Genomic DNA, 9,552 nt, shown 5'->3' with positions numbered 1-9,552 from the left:
GTTCAATTGAAGTGGTCTGGTTTGGCTTTGGTTTAAGTTGGTTTGGTGTGTGGGAACCTCCCAGGGAAGCGCTCTGCTTGAATTCTTGAGCGCTACTTTCATCCCTTGCCTTGTCATGTTGGTGTGCCTCCTCCCTAGCCATAGCGCTCACATTTTGAGCGCTCCGCTCACTCTTTGAGCGCTATACTTTTGGTTTGCTCGTTGTGCCTTGTTTCCCTAGCCAAAGAGTCACGAAAAAGTGAAGAGAATGGAGCGCTATGCTCAAATTTTTGAGTGCTCCGTCCTTGGCCAGCTTTGTGCATGCTTGCTTGGCTTGGACGCACGAAAGAGTGAACAAAAGAGAGCGCTACGCTCACATTTTTAAGCGCCACTCTTGGCCCTTGCTTGGGTCCCCTCTTCGAACCTTGGCCAGCGCATTGTGCTTCCTTGTTTTGCTTGGCCTTGTGCCTTGCTTCCTTGCCAAGAAGGCACGAAAAAGGTGACAATTTTAAGCGCTGCGCTTGAGTTTTAGAGCGCTATCCTTGCTCCCTAGCTCCCTTGCCAAGAGTGTCACGACAAAGTGAAAGAAAGTGAGCATAGCGCTTGAGTTTTTGAGCGCTATGCCTTGGCATGTGCTGCACCATTTGGTGCCTCCTCTTGGGCGCTCAGTTTGCAACTTTGAGCGCTCCTTGAGAGCTTGGATGCGCCACGCTTTATTTTCATGGGCCACGCTTAGGTCCAAAGCGTGCCCAAACTTCAAAAGTGTGCCAAAAATTCCTCTTTCCACCATTTCTTCACCTACAAGCAACCAAACAACTAATCAAAGCTCTACCAAAATCACTAGATCTTTGCATTGTTTATAAAATCAATTAATTCTAGCATAAAACCTATGATTTTGTGCAAAATACATGATGTTTGATTGTTTCAAGATAACCATGAAAGTCCACTCCAATTACTTACTTATGGTGCAAGAAAGTGCATAAAACTTAATGAAACTAGTGTAAAATGCTTGTAAAACTAGTGTAAGATGACTTGTTATCAGGATGGAAGTACAAATCTTTAGACAGAAAGAGGGTGAATCCCTCTATGAAGCTTGGAAAAGATACAAGCAACTAATCATGAGATGCCCTCCTGACATAATTTCAGATTGGACCATGCTAGACATCTTCTATGATGGCCTATTTGAGGTATCCAAGATGTCATTGGACCACTCTGCAGGTGGATCCCTCCACTTCAAGAAGACGCTTGAAGAGACGCAGGAGCTTATTGATATGGTTGCCAACAACTAGTATATGTACACTTCTGAGAGGAACCCTGTGAAAAATGGGATAGCTCAGAAGAGAGGTGTCTTGGAAGTGGACACATTAGATGCCATCTTGGCTCAAAACAAGCTCATGTCTCAGCAGATCAATATGATCTCTCAGCACTTGAGTGGGACACAGAGCTCAGATGCTTATTGTCCAGAAATAGCGTATGAATTAGACGCTAGTGACAACACCTGAACCATAATGGAGGAGGTGAACTATATGGAAAACTCCTCTAGAAACTCCAATAACAATCTTTATTCGAATACTTTCAATCAGGGATGGAGGAACCACCCTAATTTTGGGTGTAAAGATCAACAGAAGCCTCAACAAGGCTTCAATACTAATCAGGGAGGAATGAGCCAGAACAGGTTCAACAATAGACCATTCCAACCTTTTTAGCAACAGACAGAGACTCCCACATAGAGCCTTTCTGACCTGGTTACTATAGTCTTTAACCTCTCCAAGACCACTCATAGTTTCATGGCTGAAACTAGGTCTTTCATTCGAAACTTAGAGACACAGGTTGGTTAGCTGAGCAAGAGGATCCCTGATAAACCCCAATTTTGTGGTTTATCTTGTGCTTAATTTGTGAAATTTTATCAACTTATCTCACATTTATTCAATGAAATAGCATGGTTTTATAATTCTCTTTAAATTTGTGCTTAAGAGTGAAAACATGCTTTTTAGGCCTTAAAATAGTTAAATTTAATTCACTTTAATTCCATTCGATGCATTGATATGTTTGTTAAGTGATTTCAGATTTATAAGGCAAGTATTGGATGGAAGAAGTGAAGAGAAAAGTATGCAAAGTGGAGAATTCATGAAGGAATGAGCATTTGGAGAATTGAAGACGACGCACACACGTCATCCATGCGTACGTGTGAGAAGGACATTTGCAAAGCCACGCGCACGCGTGACGAGTGGCACGTGACTCACTTAAAGTGAATTTGCTGGGGGAGATTTCTGAGCTTTCCAGGCCCAAGTCTAACTCATTTCTGAGGCTATTTGATGCAGAACTCAAGAAGGGTCAAGGGCGGAGCAATTAGATTAGTTTAGCATCATGTTGTAGGTAGTTTTCTAGAGAGAGAAGCTCCCTCTTCTCTCTAGAATTAGGGTAGATTTAGGGTAGATTTCTTCTAGGTTTAGTCTTTAATTCTTGTTTTCTTTATAATTTCTTGTTCTTACATCTTTGTTCTTCTTAGTTTTCTTATTAATTTCCCTTTTATGCCTCTTTTTATGTTCATGCACTATTGTTGGATTTGGATTTCCTTTTAATGCAATTCATGTTTTATGTTCCTTTATTGTTTAATTGAGCTTCTATTGTTAATTTCTTGCTTTGGGTAGTAGTAGATTTATTATTTCTTACAATTTATGATGATTTCTTTTTATGCCTTCCATTGACTCTAATCTCTTGCTAATTCAATTAGTAAGTTGATTAGGACTTTTGGATTGAGATTAACTAGTCTTATTTGACTTTCTCTCGTGTGAAGATAACATTATACCTTCTTCCATTGTTGGAGATGACTAAATAGGATTAGCTCTTGTTAATCATTGTGTGATAGTTAATGACTACGATAGAAAACCTATATTCTCAATCCTTGTCGTGAATGCCTCTTTCTAGTCGTTGTTATCTTTAATTGCTTGGTTTATTTTCTTGCCCCTTTTTACCAACCCAACCCCTTGGATACCATAACCAATAATATGCATACCTCACTTCAATTCCTTGAAAAGATGACCTCGGAATAATACTCTCGGTTATTTTTATTGGGTTGGACTTGTGACAACCAAAATTAAACTTTGATTTGAGGATCGAATGTCGGTTTGGGCTATGCTCATAACGAAAGTATTTTGTTAAATTCTGAACCGGTATAAATCATCACATCAAGTTTTTGGTGCCATTGCCAGGGAGTTGCAATGTATGCTTGTTATTGGTTTGTATATATGTGAATATTGTGAATAGTTTGCTCTTTTGTTAGTTTTCTTGTTTGAGTTAGTAGTTAGATTTTATCTCTTTATTTTTTGTGATTTTTGTTTTTGTTTCTCTACTATGAATTCTCATCCCTTTGGCTATGAGTTTGGTTCTAATTATGTTGTAGGAAATGGGAACTACAATGACAACATGCATCAAGGATGAAACAATCAAAGATGGGAGGAGCCTCAAGGATTTGATCACTCTTCTTGGCAACAACCTTCCCAAATGTGCTAATCCCAGAGATCCCTTCCAATATTCTTCCAAGTAACACAGAGGTAAATCTAAGGGGAGAGTGCAAGGCCCTCATAGTGGAGGTTGTGACCGAACCCAAAGAGGAGCTGGCTATTGAGGAGCTCAAGGAAATTAGAGCTCATGAGGAGACTGATAATGTCACCTTGCTCGCCCCTTTGCTGGGAAAGGAACCTGATGCCAGGGCATTTTGGCCAGTTTCACTGACCTTTTCTTTACTGTTTTTAGGGTAGTTTCATGCATTTCCTTAAGAAATAAGCTAGTTTTGGGTAGATATTCACTTACATCTTGATTCAAGCATACATTGTGCACTTTACATGATTTCATGAGGATTTTTGCATGAATTTAAGGACAAATTGGATGTTGCATTTCCCATGACTTGGACTAGAACTTTGATGCACTTTATTGCTTGATTTCAGGACAAAGGAAGCAAAGAAGAACCACATTAGTGGCTACGTTAGTTATACTAAGGTTAACACTAACGTAGAATGGGAGTAACTTGCAAAGTTAATGAGAAAAGTAATTGCCAATAACGCTCTCGAAGCCATCATTGCCCACGTTAAGAGTCACGTTAACTAAGTTAACGTGAACTCTAACGTGGAAGAAAGGAAATGGAGCCAACGTTAGTGACACTTAACATTATCACTAACGTTGGACCAAGCTCATAAGTGGCCACGTTAGTCACCACGTTAACTTAGTTAACGTGGCCTCTAACGTTAAGAAGAAAGGGAGGAAGCCAACGTTAGTGACATTCAACATTATCACTAACGTTGGCCAAGTCACATTAAGCCACATTAACTCCCACGTTAACCTAGTTAACGTGGAAGCTAACGTGAGAAGACAAAGTGTTCGACAACGTTAGTGACACCAAACATTGTCACTAATGTTGGAAGGAACCCACACAAGCCCCAATAAGCCACGTTAACTCCCACGTTAACTTAGTTAACGTGGAAGTTAACGTGAAGAAGGGAGGTGACGCCAACGTTAGTGACACCCAACATTGTCACTAATGTTGGAAGGAGCCCACACATGCCACCATGAGCCACGTTAACTCCCATGTTAACTTAGTTAACATGGAAGCTAACGTGGATATGGGAATGTTGAGCCAACGTTAGTGACACTCAACTTTGTCACTAACCTTGGAGATGGCTAGCATGGCCACGTTAGAAGCCACGTTAACCTAGTTAACGTGGACTCTAACATGAAAAATAGGGGCACATTGGAACGTTAGTGACAATGGTAAGTATCACTAACGTTCTCGAAGATTGGCAAGCCTACGTTAAAAGAGCCACGTTAACTAAGTTAACGTGGACTCTAACGTAGGGAAGGGGGGAGACTTCTCAACGTTACTGGGAAAGGTAAGTCCCAGTAACGTGTGCGAAGGGCATAGAGGCAACGTTAGTGGCAACGTTTGTGCCATTAACATTGAAGTTAACGTGGCTCTTACTTGGGTGAGGAACGTTAGTGAAAAAGGTGATTGTCACTAACGTTCTCGAACCCATATTTTCACTGAACGTTAACACCACTAACGCCCTGAGCTAAAGTCTCTGCCCACTTCACACTTTCTCTCTGCAAGTAAAGCCAAGCCCAATGAAGAAGAGAACTGCTTCAAACTCAAGATCCAAAGGCCCATACCCAAGACTTGAAGAGCCAACTAGAAGAACAGAAGAGCAGTATATATAGGAGTAGCTTGGAATTAAAAAGGGAGTTGGAAATTATAGGGAGCCTCTTGGCATAGAATTACTCTCTGTATTTACTTTCTCTGCACTTCTAGTTTCATCACGTATTCTCCATCTTTGTTTTCATTTTTCAGAGCTATGAACAACTAAACCCCTTTCATTGGGTTAGGGAGCTCTGTTGTAATTTGATGGATCAATACTAGTTTTCATTATTCTTCTTCTATCTTTTCTCTTGATTTTACTTGAAAGCTTTCGATCTTCATCCAATTGGGTAGTTATCTTGGAAAAGAAGCTATTCATACTTGGATCTCTTCTGAACCTTGAAAGAGGAATGAAGAGATCATGCTAGAAATGCTTTCTCACGCTGGACCAAATTGGGTTTGGATGGATATGTGACTATAATCCTTTCAACACTTGATTTGGGAAATGCATGTGGTATAATCAGTGACCAAACTTCATCTCTTCTCATGAGCAATTGACCAAGGAATTGGCTATTGATTAAGATTTGAGAGATTAAATTACAAGAAATTGTAATTCAATCACTTAAGATTGCCAAGGAGATCAATGAGTGCATTGATTGAGGAAGAGATGAAAATGAAATTGATCCGCAGAATGCAACATCTCCTGAGCCCAATGAACTCCCCATTTCTGATCTTACCCATTCTCTTTAATTTCTGTTACTTACTTTTATGAGCAATTCCCCCATTCCCATTTACAATTCTGCAATTTACTTTCATGTCATTTGCTTCCAGTTCTTTAATTCTAGCATTTACTTTTTCTGCCATTTACCTTCCCGCCATTTTATTTTCTGCAATTCTCAACTCAAATTCTGGATTCACTTAACTAGAACATTCATCTAATTAAAGTTGCTTGATCAATCAATCCCTGTGGGATTTGACCTCACTCTATTGTGAGTTTTTACTTGACAAATTCGGTACACTTGCCGAAGGAAATTTGTTATGAGACAAGTTTTTCGTGCATCAAGTTTATGGCGCCGTTGCCAGGGATTGATTGTGCATCAACAATGATTAAATTGGAGGATAAATAGATTGAGCATTTTATTTTTGTTTTATTTAATTTTCTGTTTGAGTCATTTACTTTTTGTTTTAGTTAATTTCTTCCCTTCCCCCTACTTTTTCTTTGTTATTTACAATTCATTTCACTAACCCACTAACTGTTTGATATATTGCATCACTCACACTAACAGTAATTCTAACAGATATACTTTCTGCCCCTATTCTCTTTGCTTGTACTTGTTGGTTGTATGACAGGGAGAAGAAGCGGGGCTTCAACTTCCTTTGATTCTGAACCTGAGAGAACCTTCCTTAGACTAAGGAGGGAGGCAAGAGAAAAACGTGTAGTTGGTGCTGAGGAAGAGGAGGAATACTTTGAACCAAACATGGAAGAAAACATGGAAAACCATCGTGAAGAAGAAGCTCACAACCATGGCGGAAGAGGACGAGCAAATCATGCTGGGGAGGATAGAAGAGTTTTAGGCTTTTACATCAATCCAAACCCAGGAAACTGTGGAAGTAGCATTCAAAAGCCAACCATCCATGCTAACAATTTTGAACTGAAGCCACAGCTCATCACCCTTGTTCAGAACAACTGTTCGTTCGGAGGGAGTGTCCAAGAGGACCCCAATCAACATCTAACCACCTTCCTGAGAATATGTGACACAGTGAAGTCTAATGGTGTTCATCCTGACGCCTATAGACTGCTCTTATTTCCATTCTCACTCAAGGAAAAGGCAGCCAAGTGGCTGGAGTCTTTCCCGAAGGAGAGCTTGACAACTTAGGAAGATGTGGTGAACAAATTCTTAGCAAGATTTTACCCTCCTCAACGAATCAATAGGCTGAGAGCTGAGGTCTAAACTTTCAGGCAACAAGATGGTGAGACTCTGTATGAAGCATGGGAGAGGTTTAAAGACCTAACAAGAAAGTGCCCACCAGATATGTTCAATGAATGGGTGCAGCTGCACATTTTCTATGAAGGGCTCTCTTATGAGTCAAAGAAGGCCGTAGACCATTCATCCGGAGGATCTTTGAACAAGAAGAAGACCATTCAGGAGGCCATAGATGTCATTGAAACTGTAGCAGAGAATGACTACTTCTATGCTTCCGAAAGAGGGAACACAAGAGGAGTAATGGAGCTAAACAATGTAGATGCTCTGCTGACCCAAAACAAGCTCATTACCCAACAGCTGGCTGACCTCACCAAGAAGATGGAGAGGAACCAAGTAGCAGCAATCACCACTTCATCAACAACCCAAGAAGGAGTGAATGAAGAAGCAGAGGGAAGTCAGGAGCAAGCCAACTACATTGGGAATTCACCTAGGCAAAACCATGATCCATACTCCAAGACCTACAACCCTGGATGGAGGAATCACCCAAACTTTGGGTGGGGAAATCAACAAGACCAAAGCCTTGATCAAAGACGCCCAAATCCAAACAATGCAGCTCACCAACACTTTACATCTAGACCATATCAACACCCCATAACAACACCTCTCCACATTCATATCTAGGCCAAAATAACCCTCCTCAGCCTGACCTATCATCATTTGATGAAAGACTCTCAAGGATTGAGAATCTACTTGAAGGCATAGGCAAAGAGATTCAAGACAACAAGGTATTCAAGGAGGAAGTGCGAACCAACTTCAAAAACCAGGGAGACACAATCAAGAGGCTGGAATCCCAAGTGGGGTATCTCTCTGAGCAGATTCCCAAACCAACAGATGGATTCCCAAGTGACACGGAGAAGAATCCGAGAGGTGAAACAAAGAAAGTAAGATGGGAAGATTGTAAGATGGTCACTATAAGTGATAAGGAGATTGAGGACAAGCCAAGCAATATGTCAGAACAACCTGAAGATACCTCAGTAGAGAAGAAGGAAAAAGATCATCAAGAACCAGAAATCTCACAACAGGAGCTGCTGAGACTTTATGCACCTTTTCCTCAACTGCTCAATGGTGCTGTGGAGAAGAGAATATACTCAAGGTTTCTAGATTTGTTTGTATATCTACATGTCAACATACCATTCATCAAGACTATTCAACAAATGCCTGCATACATCAAGTATATGAAGGAGCTACTTCCCAGGAAAAGCTCACTCAAGGGAGGCCAAACTATAATGATGAACAAGGAGTGCAGTGCCCTCATTCAACCACAGTTGCCTACGAAAAGAAAAGATCTAGGGAGTTTTCATGTCCCCTGTGCCATAGGGGAAACAATGTTTGATAGAGCACTCTGCGATTTGGGAGCAAGCATCAACTTAATGCCCTTATCCCTGGTGAAGAGGCTGCAGATCAATGAGATATTGCCCACAGATGTAGTCATCAGGCTGGCTGACAAAACTCAAAAACAAGCAATAGGAGTGGTGGAAAACGTGTTGTTAAAGGTTGGGAAATACTTTCTTCCCACAGACTTTGTCATCTTGGACATGGAAGAGAGTCACACTCACCCAATCATATTGGGAAGACCATTCCTAGCTACAGCCAGAGCACTCATAGATGTGGAGCGAGGGGAGCTAATATTGAGGATCCATGATGAACGACTCAGCTTTAATGTCTTCAAACTCTCGCAAGAAGCAGACCAAGAAAACAAAGAACCAAGCAAAGATCATAATGAGATGCTGACAGAGGAAGCAAGCACTGAAGCACAACCAGCCCATCTGGGAAAGCCCTGGATTGATGAACAAGGAAATAAGCAGTTGTCACAACTCAAGGAAAAGCTGGAGGAACCTAAACCATCAGAGACATGTGAAGACAACAACAAAATTCCCTTAGAAGAAGAAGTCACCAAGAGCAAGGCAATATCAAAAGGGACAAAGAAGAAGGTACCAAGGGGGTGGAGGAACAAGAAGATCCCTACGGAAGACTTCTCTCCAGGAGATAAAGTGATCTCAGCTTACTTCCCAGATATCCCCCCTAACCTCCCCACTGTACCATCTTAGTTACCTAAGGTCTTCACTATCAACAGAGTTCTCTCCTTGAACATGTAGAGATCATTGATACAACCAATGGATATAAGTCCAAGGCAAGAGGGGAGGACTTGAAGCATTATCAACCTCCCTGATGAAGGAGAAACGTCAAGCTAGTGACGCTAAAGAAGCGCTTCATGAGAGGCAACCCATGTTTTATGAGCTTTTACTAGTGAATAAGTCAATATTCATGAATTCCAACCCAAACTTGACAAACACTTGGTGAAATCCTTATATTGCAGTATATAGTGAAGAACAAGTTTGGTGTTCAAAGCGTGCCAAGAAAGCATGAATGCAACTGAGAGCATGCTAGTCTTGGAGCTTTGAACAGAACTTTTCATCACAATGCTCCAAACTAAGTTTGGTGTCACCCCATGGTGCCACC

The 9,552-nt window shown here is 41.0% G+C and overlaps 2 non-coding genes across 2 annotated transcripts; both read right to left on the bottom strand.

The window, feature by feature from the left end:
• Positions 1 to 1,013: 1,013 nt before the first annotated feature.
• Positions 1,014 to 1,120, bottom strand: LOC112781785 (small nucleolar RNA R71). The gene has a single exon (XR_003192544.1). It is a non-coding gene; the product is annotated as a small nucleolar RNA R71 (small nucleolar RNA).
• Positions 1,121 to 7,038: 5,918 nt separating this feature from the next.
• On the bottom strand, positions 7,039 to 7,145 carry LOC112781728 (small nucleolar RNA R71). Its single transcript, XR_003192487.1, has one exon. It is a non-coding gene; the product is annotated as a small nucleolar RNA R71 (small nucleolar RNA).
• Positions 7,146 to 9,552: the final 2,407 nt, after the last annotated feature.

Source organism: Arachis hypogaea, chromosome 19 (genome assembly GCF_003086295.3).
Source record: "Arachis hypogaea cultivar Tifrunner chromosome 19, arahy.Tifrunner.gnm2.J5K5, whole genome shotgun sequence".
NCBI classification, from domain to species: domain Eukaryota; kingdom Viridiplantae; phylum Streptophyta; class Magnoliopsida; order Fabales; family Fabaceae; genus Arachis; species Arachis hypogaea.
The sequence above is the reverse complement of the archived record's forward strand: the minus strand, read 5'-3'. Positions and strand labels throughout refer to the sequence as shown.